Consider the following 18,241-nt stretch of genomic DNA (forward strand, 5'->3'; position numbering starts at 1 on the left):
TGCCCCTTGTATAGTCATTCTCACACTTGAATGTAAATTTAAATTACCTGGAATGCTTATTAATTCCCCGACTACTGGGCTGTACCCCCTGCATATTTACATTTTACCACATCCATTAAAAAAAATGAACAAGTGAAAAGACTATTTTGACTTCTCTTTTATTGTCTACTTTCCATTCATTATTTAAGATCCAACTCAACCCTCTTCCTTCATGATGCCTCCCCAGAAGATAGGGATCCCTCTTTGCAGTGAACTAATTGCAAAAATTGTATATCAGTCCTGTGAAAATTGATGACAAACTCTTCCATTTGGCCTCTTGTGTTTTGTAGAATTTTTATAGGCACATGGGTGGGGTGGGGTGGGGTGGGGTGTGTGTGTGTATGTGTGTGTGTGTGTGTGAAATTACATGACCAGGAAGTATCATAATCCAGTAGAAAAGAAAGGTTTTGGAGTTAGACTGGATAAAATTTCATCTCTACTCACTACTGACTGCAGGATTACTAATTCCTCAGAGCTTCAGTCCCCTCATCTTAAAAGCAAGGATAATATTACCTTTGCTTTAAATAGGTATTTTATTGTTGCTGTTGTTTTAGTTTTGAGACAGGGTCTCCTCGCTCTGTCACCCAAGCTAGAGTGCAGTGATGTGATCACAGCTCACAGCAGCCTTGACCTCCCGGACTCAAGTGATTCTCCTGCCTCAGCCTCCTGAGTATCTAGGACTACGGTTGCATACCACCATGCCTGCCTCATTTTGGGGTTTTCTTTTTTTGTTTTTTTGTTTTGTTTTGTTTGTATTTTTTGTAGAGAAGGGGTTTTGCCATGTTGCTCAGGCTTGTCTCAAACTCCTGGGCTCTAGTGATCTGCCTGCCTCTGTCTCCCAACGTGCTAGGACTACAGGTGTGAGCCACTGCACCAGGCTAGTATTTTCTTTCAGCAGTAACATTTTAGACTTCTTGTTTGTAAAGATTAAGTATATTTAATGAGGATAAATCATTAATACACCTGTGGTACAAAACAGGGGATGAGTAAATGCTGGTTCTATTTCCCTTTGTTCCCTTTTGTAGGTCTATGATTTGATTCACCAACTAAACTATTTAAACTTCAGTGTGCATGACAGTGACCTGGGAAGATTTTGAACAATGTAGTTGCTCAGCCCTATCCAAGTGAGAAGCTTGGGCCCAAAATTTCTACATTTTCATGCTTCCTATACGATTCAGTCATGGGTGATTCAGGGAACCTTATTTTGAGAAACTCTACAAAGCACAGGTGTAATAACTGTTTATGATCATCATGGGTCCTAGTATACATTTCTCACACATTGCTATTCAACAGGTGCTATGTGATACAGTATTAACTATAATAACAATAATAATCAATGCAAACCATATTAATAATTTTAATATTATTGTTTTAGTTATAGACTGCCTTTATGTAGTTCTCTACTAACTCAATTATTTCACGGTCCAGGTAACTCTACTAGTATACCATACCAGATACAGAGCAAAAGGTTTCCAACTCTTCAGTCTATCTTACCATAGTCAATATCTTTGTTTGACACTTCAAAAATAAATGAACCTACATTTTCAATGACTGAAAGCTGTGTAATTACTCATCTCTTTAAACATAAAGTAAAATCCTGATTTCTAAAACACAAAAACTTCACATTCGTTTATTAAGCAAATACCTTAGATTATTTCTTTTGACAGTAAATGACAACAATATCCCAAGCACCATTTTAGGCAATGGAGATACACAAGACAGGCACATCCCTTGCTATCACGGAGTTTTCACTTTGGGGAACGTCAAACAATAACAAAGTAAATAGATGCTTAATATAACTTATGTACAGAGAAAATAAAGCAGCTAGGTACAGAATCGCGGCTGTGTAACGAGTGCTGAGCTGTGAAACCCAGATGCCCCCCTTCAGAACTACATGACTTCATCTTCCAGCTTCTAGAAGTGCTACTGGCTAATACATCCAATTATTTCACTTAGGGGAAGACAGTCCCCTAGTCCAAGATCATGTCCCTTTCCCAGGGTCTCTCAGATCTCGCAGTGTGCATGCAATGACTGGTCAACATGGAGGTATAAAGTCTGCACTCTTGCCCAAGTCAGGGCATCTCTGAGGGGCTATTCCAGTTCTAGAGCTCCCATGGCTTCGCTGAAAGCTGACTGCATCACAGTTCGGCTTCTCCCTTGTCCCGATGCTGCTTTCTTCTCTTCTATATGTGTTGATCCCAAAAAGAACTCCTTGCATACTCATCTCCTCATGGGGTGTGCTTTTCCTGGAACCCAACTGCAATGAGCTGAAAATGGAAATTGAATGTCTGCTTTACTCCCTTGGCACTCCCTGACATACATGAATTTATTTTCATATTTCCCACTCCTGTTAGCCTTTATGCCTATAGAATGACTTAATTTATAAGCCAGGCTCCATAAATTTCTGTCTACCACTTTCTTCAGCTCAAAGGAATAGACGTTTTTCCTCAAAGAAATATTCATTTCTTTTTCCAAAAATATTTGTCTAAATACAAATAACGACATATCTGTTGGGAAAAAAAAGGCAATCTGGATTTTTTGAAGCACTGTACTGGGATATTTTCCTTCATTCTATTTTGAAATGTTTTAATAACAATCATAACAAGTTAAATTTATAAAGCATTTGCCATGCATTCAATATTATGTGAAGTGCTTTTATATTCACTATTTCATTTTATCCCAAGAACAACTTATGAGTTTACAAATTATTATCCCATTATACCAAGAAGAAAACTAAAGTTTAATGGGTGTAAAATGTATCCAATGAACCAAATCCAATAGGTGATAAAAATTTTAATCTAAACCCAGGCAGTGGACACCTGACTCTTAACTACCATTTGCCTTTTATACAATTTAGAAACCATTGTTCAAGAGTTAAGTGCTATTTTATATGTTCTTTTTAAAAAAATTCAGTTCCCTTCTCTCACCTCAAAAAAAACCCAGTGCATTTTATACTAATCATGAAAATACAGACAGCAAGGGAGTTTTCAAATGTGTCGATGTTAAATGCAAACTACCACTTTTGCCTACTTTAAAAAGAAAATTTCCTTTTTATCCAGAGTGCGACACTACACTATCATAATGGCATTTTTCATTCTGTTCTGGTTTATGATCAGTCAGATGTTGTTAATATGCTAGTGGAGAATACAAAGACAAGTATCCACCTAAGTAGTTGACCATTTGGGACTTTGAATCTCCTATAACTGCCAACCCACATAATGTACAAACAAAGAGTAAAACTTCAAGGATTAATGTAAGACACTGCAAAAATGAAAGTGACATAAAGAGAGAGACACATATTTTGCACCATATTGTATGTTTTCATTACCCTTTACAAAAAAATGTGTTTCATTTTGAGCTATAGAGCAAAATCATATGGTTTGCTCATAACATGTTTATTCATCTTTAAACAATGCATTTAATTAAGTTTATCATGGAGATGTTAAAAATAGCTTTGACAAAATTCAATTTATAAGAAAATATTTTGTTGGTAGCATTAGAACCCAGTTATTTCAGGTCAAACCACTGCAGGGAAGAAAGATTTCTCTCCTTGAGTTTTGATCTATACAGTTCTGAACTGAAGTCAAAAGGTCTCTCCCAGTATCATAATAGTAAACTGTACTTGATCTATAGCCCCCAAGGAAGAGAAAGTAAGTGGAAGCTGACTCAATTTTAGAAAAGGCTAGCTAACATCAGAAAAACTGCACAGTTTCAAAACAATCAGACATATCAATAGAAACTTAGATCATTTGATGCTCAACAAAATCAAAATCTGAGTTAGAAGCTAAATAAAAATAGATTCTCCAGCTTGGTAGCATTGTTAGAAAGGTTAAGATAAACTGTTGCTAAGATTTAAAAATGATATGACTGTTTCACTTTATGCATGCCCTTAACAATAGAGGATTACACAAAAAGATGGGAATGGAAGAAAATCTCAGCTATTAAATTTGGGAACAAAATTTCTAAAACCACATTTATACAGAACTATATAGTCTCTCAAAAAAACCCTTCAATTTTGCATATAAATTAAGAACATTCTAAGTTTCTTATTTCAATAAACTCACACATCACTCAAACAACTAAATTGGATAAAATGGAATGTGCAATATCTAGAGTTGCCTTCAATATGATTGCTTTTTCTTGTTTCACCTGAAATATGAATAAATTCCTGAAGAAATTATAGTACCTCTACTTCTGGAATTTTGTGATAATTGCAGCATGTACGAAATCTAACTAAGGTCTACGCTTAGAATATAAATAATAATATACATTTTTTAACTGGTACCTGTCTTTCAAGGAGCCTATATTAATAGGAGAAAACAGGCAAATAGTGATTAACCGGCTTTTTCTTAAGTAATATAAGCCCATTGTTACAAAGGCACTGTTATGAGCTAACTTATGCACCCCCACCAAAAAAATTCTATGTTGAAGTCCTAAACCCATTACCTCAGAATGTGACTATTTTAGGATAACCTTTAAAGTGATTACTAAAAATGAAGTTGTTAGCATGGTCCCTAATCCTATTTGAATAATAACCTTATAAGAAGGGGAAAGTAGGCTGGGTGCCGTGGCTCACGCCTGTAATCCCAGTACTTTGGGTGGCCGAGGCAGGCAGATTACCTGAGGTCAGGAGTTCAAGACCAGCCTGACCAACATGGAGAAACCCCATCACTACTAAAAAAAAAAAAAAAAAAAAAAAATACAAAATTAGCCGAGTGTGGTGGTGCATGCCTATAATCCCAGCTACTCCAGAGTCTGAGGCAGGAGAATTGCCTGAACCCGGGAGGTGGAAGTTGCGGTGAGCCGAGATCACGCCATTGCACTCTCCAGCCTGGGCGACAAGAGCAAAACGCTGTAGAAAGAAAGAAAGAAAGGAAGGGAGGGAGGTAGGGAGGGAGGGAGGGAGGGAGGAGAGAGAAAGTAGGGTACAGGCACTTATAGGGGAATATCACGTGAAGAGTCTGGCAGAAGACTGCTATCTACCAGTTAAGGAGAGAGGCATGGTGATAGCAGACTTCTGGCTTCTAGAACTATGAGAAATTAAATTTCTGTTTTTTAACCCACTCAGTCTGTGGTACTTTGTTTTGACAGCCCTGGCAAACTAATACAAGCATGTAGACAAAGCTAGCCATTAAATGGCATAATTACATAAAGTTGTTCATTCCAGGAGTTATCTGAGAGCAAATGACTCCAACCAGAGCATATGCTAATTGTTCTATTCATGATCTAAGCAATTAATTTTACTACATAATTACTCTTCATTTAGGTTAATATTTGCTTAAAATTCAGAACTCCATGTCTCCTTCTCTATACTATACCTCTCTCAAGGGTAAAAATCCCAATACTTATTAATCTTTGTATGCTGAGTGCCTAGAACAGTACCTAGCACTCACTAAATGCTTTCAGAATTAAATGAGCCCATGAAATAAACAAGCAAATACATGTTTGGCTGAATAGTAGCAGCAGCAGAAGAATCTCAAGTTGAACCTAGATAATTACAGTATGAATTACTTGTTCACCATATTCACTGTCACAATATGAATAGTGTTCCTAGGGGCCTTGCGTAGGAAAAATGTGATTCAATGGAAAGACTACTCAGTGTGGAGCTAGTTGTTTCGTGTTCTAGTGGCAATGCCATTCTCTGAGATAATAACTTCCCAATCTTCTTAAGTGTACACTGGTGATATCTGTGTTTCCTACCTCACACATACTGAACATTTACTCTTCAAGAAAGAGAAATAAACAAGATAATGCAATTGAACATACTTTGTAAAACATCTTTTATAAGATTTGACATTTCTGGGACCAAACCCAAGGTTTTACTATTTCTGGAAATCCTTCATTTTAAAAAATGGAAGGCATATATGATCAAGGATGTGTGACAGATAATAAATGCACTGGACCATAAATCAACAGGACACATGAATTTTTATGCAGTTTCCAGTGCAATATTTATGGTCTGGGTCCAACCACACTTAGCATGAAAATGAAAGAAAATTCAAAAGTACACTGAGAACTACTAACTTCGATAAATTTCTAGACATTGCCATTACTAATTTTCTGAATTCTTGTGTAGGACAATAACCAATTAATAATATAAGATGTAACCACTCATGAAGTTGTAAAATATAAGCAAAAGATTACAAGTGTGAAATAATAATAATAATGCAATGCATAAAATGTGAAATAAACCTTGGTTATGTTGTAAGTACACATGAATATAGAGTTTGGTTTATTTGTTCAGAATATAACCAAAAAATGTTTGGTAGAACTTTCTAAAGTTTTCTCCTCCTGTCTTATGAATTCACAATGCTCAAGGCCTGGATGTCCAATACAATACTGCTTTCCATGACTTTAGACTAAGCATTTACATGCAAAGAAGTTTACCCCAGAAAAAATTCATAATCGTTTCAACATGTTAATATTAGTTGCTTATAACTGTGTCTCCGCTTTGCATTGTTTTTATGTCTTTTCACTTCAGATTCAATAATATTTTTTAAAAGGAAAAGATGTGTGGTTGAAAAATATCTCAGTAAAAATTTCTTTGTGTCCTAAAACCCTTTAGGATGGGATTACCCATGTGTTTAATTACTCACCTTTGAACCCAAATGTGGATGATATCATAATAAAATATTGACGATAAAATATTTTGCCCTATTAATGATCAAAGTTCTAACTATGAGCATTTGTAGCACCAGTCCATGATAAATCTGTGTGTATAAGCTATTGATTCCAGGCTTGACAAACCTTAGCAAATTCTTAATTCAATTAATATTTGTTGAAGACACCTTATGTACAAAATATCACCTAGCCATTATCTTTGTAGAGCTTATAATTCAGTGAAGATAAGCATATACTCAAGTAACAATACTCCAAAAGATAATGTATTTCTTTTTTTTTGTTTTTTTCACATGCAATTATAACTTCCTTTCTAGAATGAACACACTTCTTGACAGAGTGCTCCTTTTGAATGTGTAAAAGACATTCTTCTGTGGCACTAAAACCAGAGCTAGAATTCATCACATTTTAAAGATACTGTTAATAAGCACCACTTATTGCATGGCAGGCATACCTTAAACCCTAGGTATATCTAAAACCATTCTGGGGGATATACATTATTTTTCACTTCACTGATGAAGAAACTCACTCTCAGTAAGGCTGCACAACTTACCTTAAGATATCATAATTAGGACATGTTAGAAGAGATTCAATAGACCCGCTTCCCCTGGCACATACTCTTATCCACAATGCTACACTGACATCAGTAAAGGACAATTTATATTGGTTCTTACAGCTGCATGTATATCTACAATTATCTCAAAATAAAAATGTTAATTTAAAAAAGCAATTAGCCTGATAAAATAACCACTCAGGTTATTTTATAGGAATGCAAAGTAGCCAGAAATGGTTTTGTTTTCCATAAAAACAGTAATTTTAGCCCAGCTAAACGAATATGCTGCATTCTAATGTCACTGAGATTCTATCAAAGCCCCTCCCTAGAAAGCACAGCAATATATATCTACCTATCTTTTCTCCTTAGACCATTCTTATTTAATTTAGAACTTTCTGAAAGATTCTCTCAGAAATGAGCAGTTTATACAAAGACAAGGGATACTAAGACACAAGAGATATAAATAATAAAAGCTAACAAGCATAATTACTGAAATACTTGGCCAAGCTGTCTGGAAAATACTTTAAGGGTATTTTCCAGATACTAGCATTCCAAAAATCTAAATCAGATTTTTATACACAATGCTACAATATAAGCAGTACACTTGCTATAACTACAAATATAGCTTCAAATACAAATACATTCAATAACTGTATAATGAGAGTAAGCTAAAAATCCAGTGCAAACAAGCCTACAATGATACTTGGTGGTAGTTTGAGACTAAATAAATACATATCACAAAGCACATTAAAGATTAACTCTTATATCTTCAACACAGGCTTCAAGTAATAGTACTATCATGGGTTTCACAAAATTCATAATCCAGAGATCTGAATTGCTTGCCCTCCACCATAAAAAGAGAAGGCAATTCAAAAATCAGGCTGAGTGAGAGATTTAAGCTAGTTTTCCTTCCAAATATAGAATGAAAATGGTGCTAACCTGAAGAGAGAGAAAAGAACTGCTTGTGTACTTACTCATCCTTATGTGGGCTTTCTTTTATACATCTTTTGTATCATCACCTCATATTGTTCATGTAGCCAACATAAAAGGGATATGTTAATGTTTCCTTATCTGAGCCAGCCACAAACCTTTACACAGTGGCAAGGAAGAAATGATTCTCCAGCAATATGATGGGTATCACAGACTTTCTTCCACCCTGCAAGACTAAGAAGTCTGTAATAAGTTTAAGTAGGAGGTAATTCACAATCCTTACTTTTCCTGGCACATGTGAAAGCAAAATTGAAGAAAGAAGTAAGGCAAAAGTTACCAGTTTCCTGCCTAAAAATCTTTGACAGGATTTCCTCCCATTCCTCATCTAATAAACTTCTGAACATGTTCAATTACCTACAACACGAGGTGAGTTCACCAAGGCATTGCAAAGCATTTTAGGCAGTTTAGATCCATTTAGGTTAGCAGAGCCTCCTTTCACAATCACACGTTATCTCTGTTCCTGCGCATGACACGGTGTGACTGAGGTTTACATTTTCCAAGGTGAAAAATGTGATTCACAGCCCAGATGGGCGATTTGTCTTAAGATTCTTGGATTTCAAATTAAGAGATTTCTTTGGATCTTTGATTCTTATAATATAATCATTCCCTAACACATTTTTAGTGAGTAGCTTTATCTTGACCTTACTGAACACAGCAACCATCCAGGTCTCTGTAACTTCCTATCACTAAAGGTTTATGTACAAACATCCTGAGGTTTTCACCAATCAATTCCAAATTATAAGCAAATCTGAGTAATTCATTCACTCTAAACATATTCAGTAGATAAAAATTTGGAGGCATACATAGTTTTCCACAAACAACTATTACGTGTTTTCTGTTCAAGTCCCTCTTTCCATTAGATAGCAGGCTCCTATCACATTTTAGTCTAATTGTATAATCTTACAGTCACTTTCAAGTTGTTAAGAGTCACTCAATATCCATTTTAAAACCTCATTTTCGTATGTGATTAGAAGCTCTCTTCCTTCCCTCCAAGCCCTAGAGTTCTACATGGAGGGACATGAGGCCTCATCTTATGTCACAATGTCTTTGTTTCTAGATGGTTCCTTATTCCACCAAAGATAAGGTAAGAAGGAAGAGGAGGAAAAAAGATGTTGAGTTCTCTGCACAGGCCGTAGCTAAGGAAGCTGCGTTTGTTACACCCTATTCCTTCCACCTCAAGCAAATTTCTGGTGTGGGAAGTCTGGTTTAGCTTAAATCCACAGGCCTGCCAGAGCTTCTTGCTACTGGAATCTCTTCATTCAGTGTAGGTCCCCCTATTAGAAAAATGGGGCCATTCACTCATCTGTGCCATGCCAAGTAACAGAAGCACAGGCTGTGCCCTTGGCACTGCCTCTTTGAATTCCACCATGTCTCCTGGACCATGACCATGCCCAAGCAGCATCAGGTTGTCATCCAGGTCAGTGGTTCAGAAAATTTCATGCAAAATACAATCACTTCTCCCTGATTTATTGTTGCAGTCTCTGTATATTTGGTAGCCCTCCAAGTACAGGAGATGTGCCCAATTTGAATTCACGATGTCCTGATATAATTGTTTGCTATGTGCCACACCCTGCCATCACAACAATAGAATGTGGAGATCAATCCTATGTCCTCGGACTGTAGCACTATCCCCCCTTCCTTGTTGCAGTTATTCACTACCCACTTCAAAATTTTAGATCTTGTCTCATGATCACTCTTTTCAAAACTACTTTTGTCATAACTCATGGTGATTTCAATATGCAATTAGACAGTCCTTCTATAGTCCTGTTCCTTCACTCCTTTAACTAGAGCAATCTTACTCTCCATCCTACCTCAGCCACACTCTCATCTTTACACTTTCCTATTAACTGAGCAAATAAGTGTATCTTTTCCCAAATCTCAAACATCTCACTTGCCAACCTCCTATCTTTCTGGCTCACATGTTCTACTACCAGGACTGAAATCATTGTTGATCTCCCTCCTCCCCACATTTCAGTGTTCCTCATTTTCCTTCTTATCCAATATAAATTCCATGGGCAATCATTCTAATCACAAACACATATGCACCCTCCATTCCCTTGCCTTTTTCTTGCATTATCTTCTTTTTTTTTGGTTGGCCAGACCATACCTCTGTTAACTCCAATACTCCATCTGCTTCTCACTAGCATCCCCTCTGCTGAATGTGGAAAGAGAAACATAGTTATACTGATTACTGGATTTTTTATATCGCCTTGGTTTGAAAGCCAGTTCTCCAACTCCCCATCCCCATTTTCCAACTGAGTAATCTTAGGCAAGCTATGAACATTTTCTGTATCTCAGTTTCTTGAGTTTTTTCATTTACAAGATGAAGAAAACATCAGTACATATTTCAAGTAGATACAGTAAGGATTAGAGTTAATGTATGTAAAGTAGTGCTCCACACTTAGTCTGGATAAATGTTGGCTGCTGTTGCTATTATGAAAAATATTTTTCTATCTTTGAAAAACACAAACTCAATCCAAGAGACACAGTCAAATACCTTATAAAAATTTAATTATCTCCAAAATATGACAGAAATCTTGATAAGAAGGAAATGAATAGATTGTATTCATTTAAATTAAATTGTATTCATTCAATTAAATTGAATAAATAATGTATAATAAATTATACATTAAAACCTTAAGGAATTATTTAGTTACCATGGTTTTAATGGTATAACAATATCCATCAGGCACGTTGTCTTCAAACTAGTGACTCCCATATTGTTTTTATCATAACCTTAATTTTAAAAATGCAGACAATAACAGAGAACATCAGGAAAACATATAATCAATGACTCCTTACCAGAAACAATCATGATGAGGTCCTTGGAGTATAATAGTCTTCTATGCCTGTGCTGTTTAATATGGTGTTGCGGTTATTTAATTTAAGCAAAATTTGAAATTCAGTTCCTTAGCCACACTAACCACATTTCAAATGCTCAATAGCCATGTGTCACTCATGGCTACCATACAGGAAAACACAGATATAGGAAGAATATCACCCTCACTGCAGAAAGTTCTACTGAACAACACTGTTTGTACCCTTTATTATACAAATTTAATTATAAAATTGGATAAATTGAAATTATACATTTGTTTGTGAGCCTCTATATTTACTTATGATATAGTAAGTGTATTTCAATGTCAATAGATGTATTTTCTGCCATATCATGTATCATGTTGTTGGAACGCATTTTCGTTCCTTTATATAGTCTCCATCAACTTGCAAAGAAAGTTGCAACTATAAACTTATCATCAAATCTTTATGGGTATGAGATATTTTCATTAAAAAATACATTGTAGAAGAAATTACCCTAAGTTGATTCGTTAGATCAAATAACATGCATAGTTTTTAATCTCTGGATATGTTTTCAACTCTTTTGTAAAGACTCATCTGAATCTATACATCTATATTTTACATCACACATATTCTTTCTAACATAGTTACTTGTTATGTATTTCAGTAAAACAACAGTCAGACCTAGGAAAATAACAACATATGATATAATAAATAAAATAGGAGTATACAAAAATGAAATGAAGTCTCAGAGCACCAGCTGTTTAAGAGAACTAAAAAGCAACTAAGACAAAGAAGCCAATCAGCTCCATGATGACTTAAAGAAGGTACCTGGAATGAATTCCAAGAAATAAAGGAAGAAGCTGGCCAATGTTAGCAAGATGATGAAAGAAAAGATCCTCTGTTAAAAAAAATTCCAGGAAAACTTCTAAAAATCAACGTATCAGACATGAAGCAAGCTAAAAAATATATTATGGAATTAAATCATCTATAGAGTATAAGAAAGGAACATTCATTTGTCCTTAACCCAAGGAATAATTAAAAACAGATTTTTGGAATACACAGTATACAACCATATCACAAATTTATCAGTAGAACATGTTAACAAAGAACAATTTATTTTCAGGTCATAAAAATATAGAAGCTACAACACATGAAAAGCTGTGTTACAGCAAATAGACACATAACTCAGTAAATTCTGTGTGTTATCTTGTAAGTAGCATTTTTATGCATGTAGGCTAAAAATATTTCCAATTACTTTCCAAAGATCCAGCATGTAAAAAACCTATGCAGAAAAATAAAACTTGTTAATTTGTGTAGGTATATGAGTCTATGTAAGCAAATATGCATGTTTTAAGCAGCTTGAGATTTAACTACTTTGAATTCCAAGGACTGTGTGGAGGTGGAAATCAAGACACCAAATCATACAAATACCACATAACAATGCATCTATGTTTATACCTCATAGGTACTCTGTTTTGCCTTATTATTGGGCATTTTAAAATGGTCTACACATGAAACAGCAAACCACACAGGAGGTATATTTCAATGGGTATGGTATGAAAAGTTTTGTATATGCTGTTGTTTCAAGTATTATCTTTGTATGATTTCTCTTTTACTATCCCTTGATTTTTTAAGGAAAGCATTTTACAGTGGGTATTTGAAGTGGGGCAGCAAATAGTGAGGGCAAATCTAAGAAAGGTGAGAAGGAGATAGAAGAGGCCAGACACAATGTTGTCCTTGGCTATAGAAACTTCCGTCTGAATGAGATTCCAGCAGGTCTTCTGTGCTAGAACTCTGTTTCCCAACTGATCATCTTTACAGCTAAGATTTCAAGGAAATATAAAGATGTGGTTGCAAGTATTGTATGAATATTAGATAGGTAGATAATACATAGAATGCAAAGTGTTATGACTTAATTCCCTAAGAGATGGCAATAGAGGAATCGACGACAAATCAAAGACAATGCCATTCAAATGGGATATTTCTGAGTTTAGTCAATGCAAAGTGATTAGATAGACAGATGATAGAGTGATAGAAAGATAGATAGCTCTGAACATTTTACAAAGTAGATTCAAGGTGAAATATTTAAAAGAAAGAATAAGATAATATCATATATGAAGAATGGGAGGTTTGAGTGGTAATAAAATCAGTCTACTATTAAGTGAGTAAAACATTTACTATCCAAAAAATACCCTATCTTCAGAATGTATAGGAAACAAGATAGCAAGTTATAATAAAACCTACATTTTACTGAGCATATTAATTATATGAAAAAGTGCAAGAATAAGCATTAGCACATAAAAAGAAAATTCCATCATTGATTATCAAGAAGTTCACATACATAATTACATAGTACTTTTCCTGTCTTAACACAATGAAGCTTTCAGATGGGAAGAAAAATAGACCAGAATATATCATTATCTCCAAGTTTCCAAGTGAACTTGAATTGTTTTTAAGTTTCAGGAAGTTTTTAAGGGAGAAAATACAAACTGAAGAGTAGTTCTGAATTATAGTAATAAATGCAGTAAGAAATAGCTGTGGTTGGTGGTGGACAGGTTTTCTCACAGACCCTCTACTACCTTTCAATTAGATGCAAGACAGATAAATTAATGTCACTTATAATCAAGCAAATACTTTTATAGTCTTAGGAAATTCTTTTTAATGTGGTGATTTTAAGGTGACTGAAAAGTTTAGTAGAAAACTTGGAAGTGCAGATATAAATTCTTGGAAGCATACAGTTATGTCTTTACAATATTTTATTTACATTTCTACTATAGCATTATATCAGTCAGGATATGCTAGGTTATGCTAAACTATCAAAATCCTAAAATTCTAGTAACTTAAAGAAAAAAAAACTTATTTCTTGTTCCTTCAGTATATTCATATTAGGTCAACAGGTCCTCTGTTCCAAGTTATTCTCTCAGGGTCACAGGTTAACAAAGGCTTCACCATCTGGAGTACTGTTTGTCTCTGACAAGAAAAGGGAACTTTAGCAAATCACACACCAACTTTTAACATCTTCTGCCAAAAGTGACATATCACTTCCATTCACATTTCATTGGCCACAGCCAATAACATAACTTCGGGAGTAACCTAACTTCAAGGGGGTGGAGAATTGCAATTCTTCCAGGTGATCAGAAGAAGGAGAACAAGAAATATTAGGGAACAGATTTAAACATTACAAGCATTCGATATGCTATATTTTAAATGGTCTATTTTTCTCTTTCCCAGTTACCTTTGAGCCCCTGGAAAGAAAATGTTGAATTATATCCATATTTCCAAAGTTTGTACCTTATGCAGTACTGGGCACTCAATAAATATTTGTTGAATGAATAACAGGGACAGTCAGCAGTGTCATATTTCAGCATGTTCAAGAAGTAATACTGAAAAGAGACTTTTGGATGTGACACAAAGTTCACTTGTAATAACCAAAAAATTGTCTCAGAAATATGACAAATTGAGGTGAGGAAATGAAGACAAAGCATAGATACTGCCCTTTCCAAAAGTCTGGCATCAATTCCAAGGAAAGGTTTTCCAGATCTCACCATTGTTGAGACCAGTCCTAAATTCCATCAATATGCCCAAGGTGACAGAGCCTCTGCAAATATTCAAGGAAGACAGCTTCATTTTTGAACAAAATGCAACTTTGTTCAAAAGTTGCATTCTGCATTCAAGTAGCAGCTTGAAGAAAGTTATTCTATATAGAGGACAATACAGCAGGTCTGGTGGGAGAGAGTAAAGTTTTAAGAGAGACGATGAGTAATTGATGAAATGTTTAGGCAGCACCAGGAGGAAGTGCGATCATAAAATAAGTGGGCATTGGGACAGTAATCCTTTTGAGATTAGGAGATTTGAATCAAAATGGTGGTAAATAGAGCTGTGACTTGTAATAAAAGAGAAATTTTGGAGATGTGCTTGCCTAATGGTCTTTATTTCATCTGAGAAGCAAAAATAAGATACTATTTTGAATGTGGAGCAGGCATTGGACAGAGGACTTAAAAAGCAAGGAAAAGTTTAGAATGGCCTTTACAGTAACAGAGCTACCAGGGATTACAATGACTGAACAGCATTGATAATGGATGCCTAGTGGGGCTTAAATGTTAAATGAAAAAGACACTCACCTACACAGTTATTGGAACCATCTGTATGACTTAGTGTCTAGATATCATAACCCTACAAGACATCTGGTTACATAGCCAGGCCCAGTACCAAGGAAATTCAAGCAGATGATCCCTTTCTGACATTAGGCAAAAAGTATACTGCCTTGACTACCCGTATTAAAACAAACAAACAAACAAAAAAAACCAAAAAAAAAAACAAAAACAAAAAAAACACTTGATTACTACGGTTGATTATTTTAACTTAATTACTGGGAACAAAATGAAAATCCAATGTTGAATAACATCTCAGTGGTCATTTTAGGTCTACCATCATTAGTTAATGCTGGGAGGACGCTGGAATTGATTTGATTAACTTAAAATATACACAGAAGTATTATTATGCTACATTCAAGAGGTTTTTCTGTATTGTAGAATCCAATGTCACCTAAAAAATGATCAGGTGTCTCATAAAAGAAGAACAAATAAGATTTTTAAAAGGTTTGCATTTTGTTCAAAAATGAAGCAAAGTCTTCCTTGAATATTTTCAGAGGCTCTACTACCTTGGGCATATTGATAGAACTTAGGACTGGTTTCAGCAATGGTGATTTCCAGAAAATAAATGTAACAATACTAATGACAGGACCCTTTTAGGTTCCCCATATTTAGTAATATATAATGATAACGGAGCAATCATTGTAACTCATTGTGTGTCAAGATTGGTATCTACTATTTAAATGTAAAGAAATAGTTAAACTCTGAGAAAACAGCCTTGGTATTGAGAGACAGTCATGTCAAGAAGAAGTGGAGCTGAACGGAAGGGTAAAATGATGAATTCAGTTTGAGATAACGGGAATGACAGTTACAATGATAGGAAATAGTGTCCTATACAGATAGTATATCTCTCATTGGTAAGGAAACTAGTTATGAAACATATATAAACAAATGAATTTATAATATCATTTATATTTCTTGGCCATATGACTATTTTTTAAACCTGCGTTATAAGAGAGAATTAGATATACATACTAGAGGCAACATAATGTTCAATAAAAAGGTATTTTACATGTATAATTGAGTTCTTAAACGTATGTATGGAGCCACTTTTTAAACATGAATGGGAGGCTAGAGCAAAGCTGCAAATAAGAAACAGCTTTGGCTGGGATTACTGTGATTATTAAAGCTGTAGGCACTTGACTAGCTTAAAAAATATCCTCTTTGGTAATGGTTGTGATGTTTTCTTGGAAAGTATTCACAGCTTAATTCTTACAACTTGTCTCATTTTCTGAAAAATTTTAGGAACTAAGAGGCCAAATGCTAAATAAACCATAGCTAGTAATGAAAAGCATTATTTCTTTCTTTAAAACATGTGCCTGGTACTTAACGTTCTTTTAGGCCAAACTACTTTTATTATTTTCCACGAAGGTATGCCAAGCCATCCTCAAACTAGCCTCTCAATGACTTCCAAACTGTTTCAGTTTGTATGCACACATTATACTCCCATCCATACACAGACGCACTCATGAAGTCAGTGCCACAGGTTTTGTTCCAAACACAATAAAGATTGCACAGTACTTGGCAGTATCTTAAAGGACATGTTCCACTCTGTTTTCTATATACTCGACGATAATCATCTAAATTTTAATAATATATTAATTTTATCATTTCTTAGACTCGATTTATTAAAACCTTAGTAAGAGCCAGCTTCCAAGATTCATGGCTGTTTATTTCAGTAACAAAGTAATGACATGAAGTCTTAAGAACTCTTTCAAGGTGGAACGAATACCAAGTCCTCATATGCCCTATTCACAGTAGAGAGCATGAAAGGCACTTTGTGTTGACATACATTGTCTCACTCCTCTGTTCATGCTTTAACTGTTAGAAACCAAGAAACAACGCTTCAACTTTAATGTTTAGACTCTCCTTTAGTGGGAATTTATGAAACAGAAATGAATAACTGTATTCCTATGAGATGCTATTAATCGGGGCGATCACTCAGTTGGCACATTTTTGTTTCCTTCAGGTTATACAAATTGAGAACCTTCTAATATTATTTGATTATGCGACCTCTCTAGAGATCAATCACTATTATTACCCAAACCTTTTGTTATTCTGATACACAAGGTCGATTATTAAAATATCCCATTTCATTTATGAGGAAAAAAAGTCACAGCCTTTGCCGCTCAAAACAAAACTAGTTGATGTTGCATCACAAACACATCTGGGAAAGCAGTTAAGTTGCCAGGTTTTGAATTATCAAAGGGATGATGTAAAAACAAATTCATTGAATAACACAGAATTTCCAAACTCAGCTAATGGACAAGATGATTCATTGTTCCAATGTGGCAAGACTAAATAGAAAGCCAACAACTGGGAAAGGACAAAAATGCAGAGACTGGAAACTTTCAAACTTGGGCATGGAAAGCAAGCAATTTGCTGTAATCAGAATGTAATAAGTAGCATTAATTTATAGGAAGATGTCTTTTAGAGAACCAAATTAGCCTAATCAATTTAGAAACTTATTAATGGCCCTGACAATTTTCCTTAAGGACCACATCAAGGTACAAAACTGTTAAAGTCACTTCAGCATTCGCATAAAAGTAGGTTATCTTCACATCAAATCTGACTATGGTTATGAAGCCTATCTTGGAGTACATTTTGAAGCAGTTTTCAAATTAAAGTTTCATTAGTGCTCCCTTAATACTGTCATTTATTGATTGTTCTCATCTCCATTCCATTCATGTACTATCATTTTCCTCCAGTGAATCATTCCAACGTATGATAGACTTAGCAGAAACTATTTCTCTGTATATGTGGAAAGAGGAGGAAACTATTCAGGGCAGCAGAGAGACCAGGCTTTGAGTCAAAAATAGTTCACTATTTAATGTTGCCACCCACACATTACTTGATCTCGGAAATCACTTGACCTTTCTTAGTTTTGCTTCCTTATCTAAAAAAAGAAAGTAAGGCCTACCCACCTAATTTGTGGGAAGAAACAATAATTCCAACAGTAACTTTTGTGTTCTGTGAAATACTATTTCAACATAAGTTTTTAGTATATGAACTAGCAGGAAAAATAAAAACATTTTGCTCTAAATAGACATAGAAATGTAAATCCCATCATTTCTAATGGCAGACTTTTGTT

General features: G+C 35.0%; 1 protein-coding gene and 1 long non-coding RNA gene across 3 annotated transcripts in view; both read right to left on the minus strand.

Annotated features, from left to right (window-relative positions):
* ZNF385D (zinc finger protein 385D) overlaps positions 1-18,241 on the minus strand; it is a 943,735-nt gene that overhangs the window by 914,558 nt on the left and 10,936 nt on the right. The window lies entirely within an intron of this gene.
* On the minus strand, positions 1,641-8,735 carry LOC109026409 (uncharacterized). The gene is made up of 2 exons (XR_002005434.2): positions 8,185-8,735; positions 1,641-2,306 (listed from the first exon to the last, which is right to left on the minus strand). It is a non-coding gene; the product is annotated as an uncharacterized lncRNA (long non-coding RNA).

The sequence above is a fragment of the Gorilla gorilla genome, chromosome 2 (assembly GCF_029281585.2).
Source record: "Gorilla gorilla gorilla isolate KB3781 chromosome 2, NHGRI_mGorGor1-v2.1_pri, whole genome shotgun sequence".
In the NCBI taxonomy this organism is placed as follows: Eukaryota; Metazoa; Chordata; class Mammalia; order Primates; family Hominidae; genus Gorilla; species Gorilla gorilla.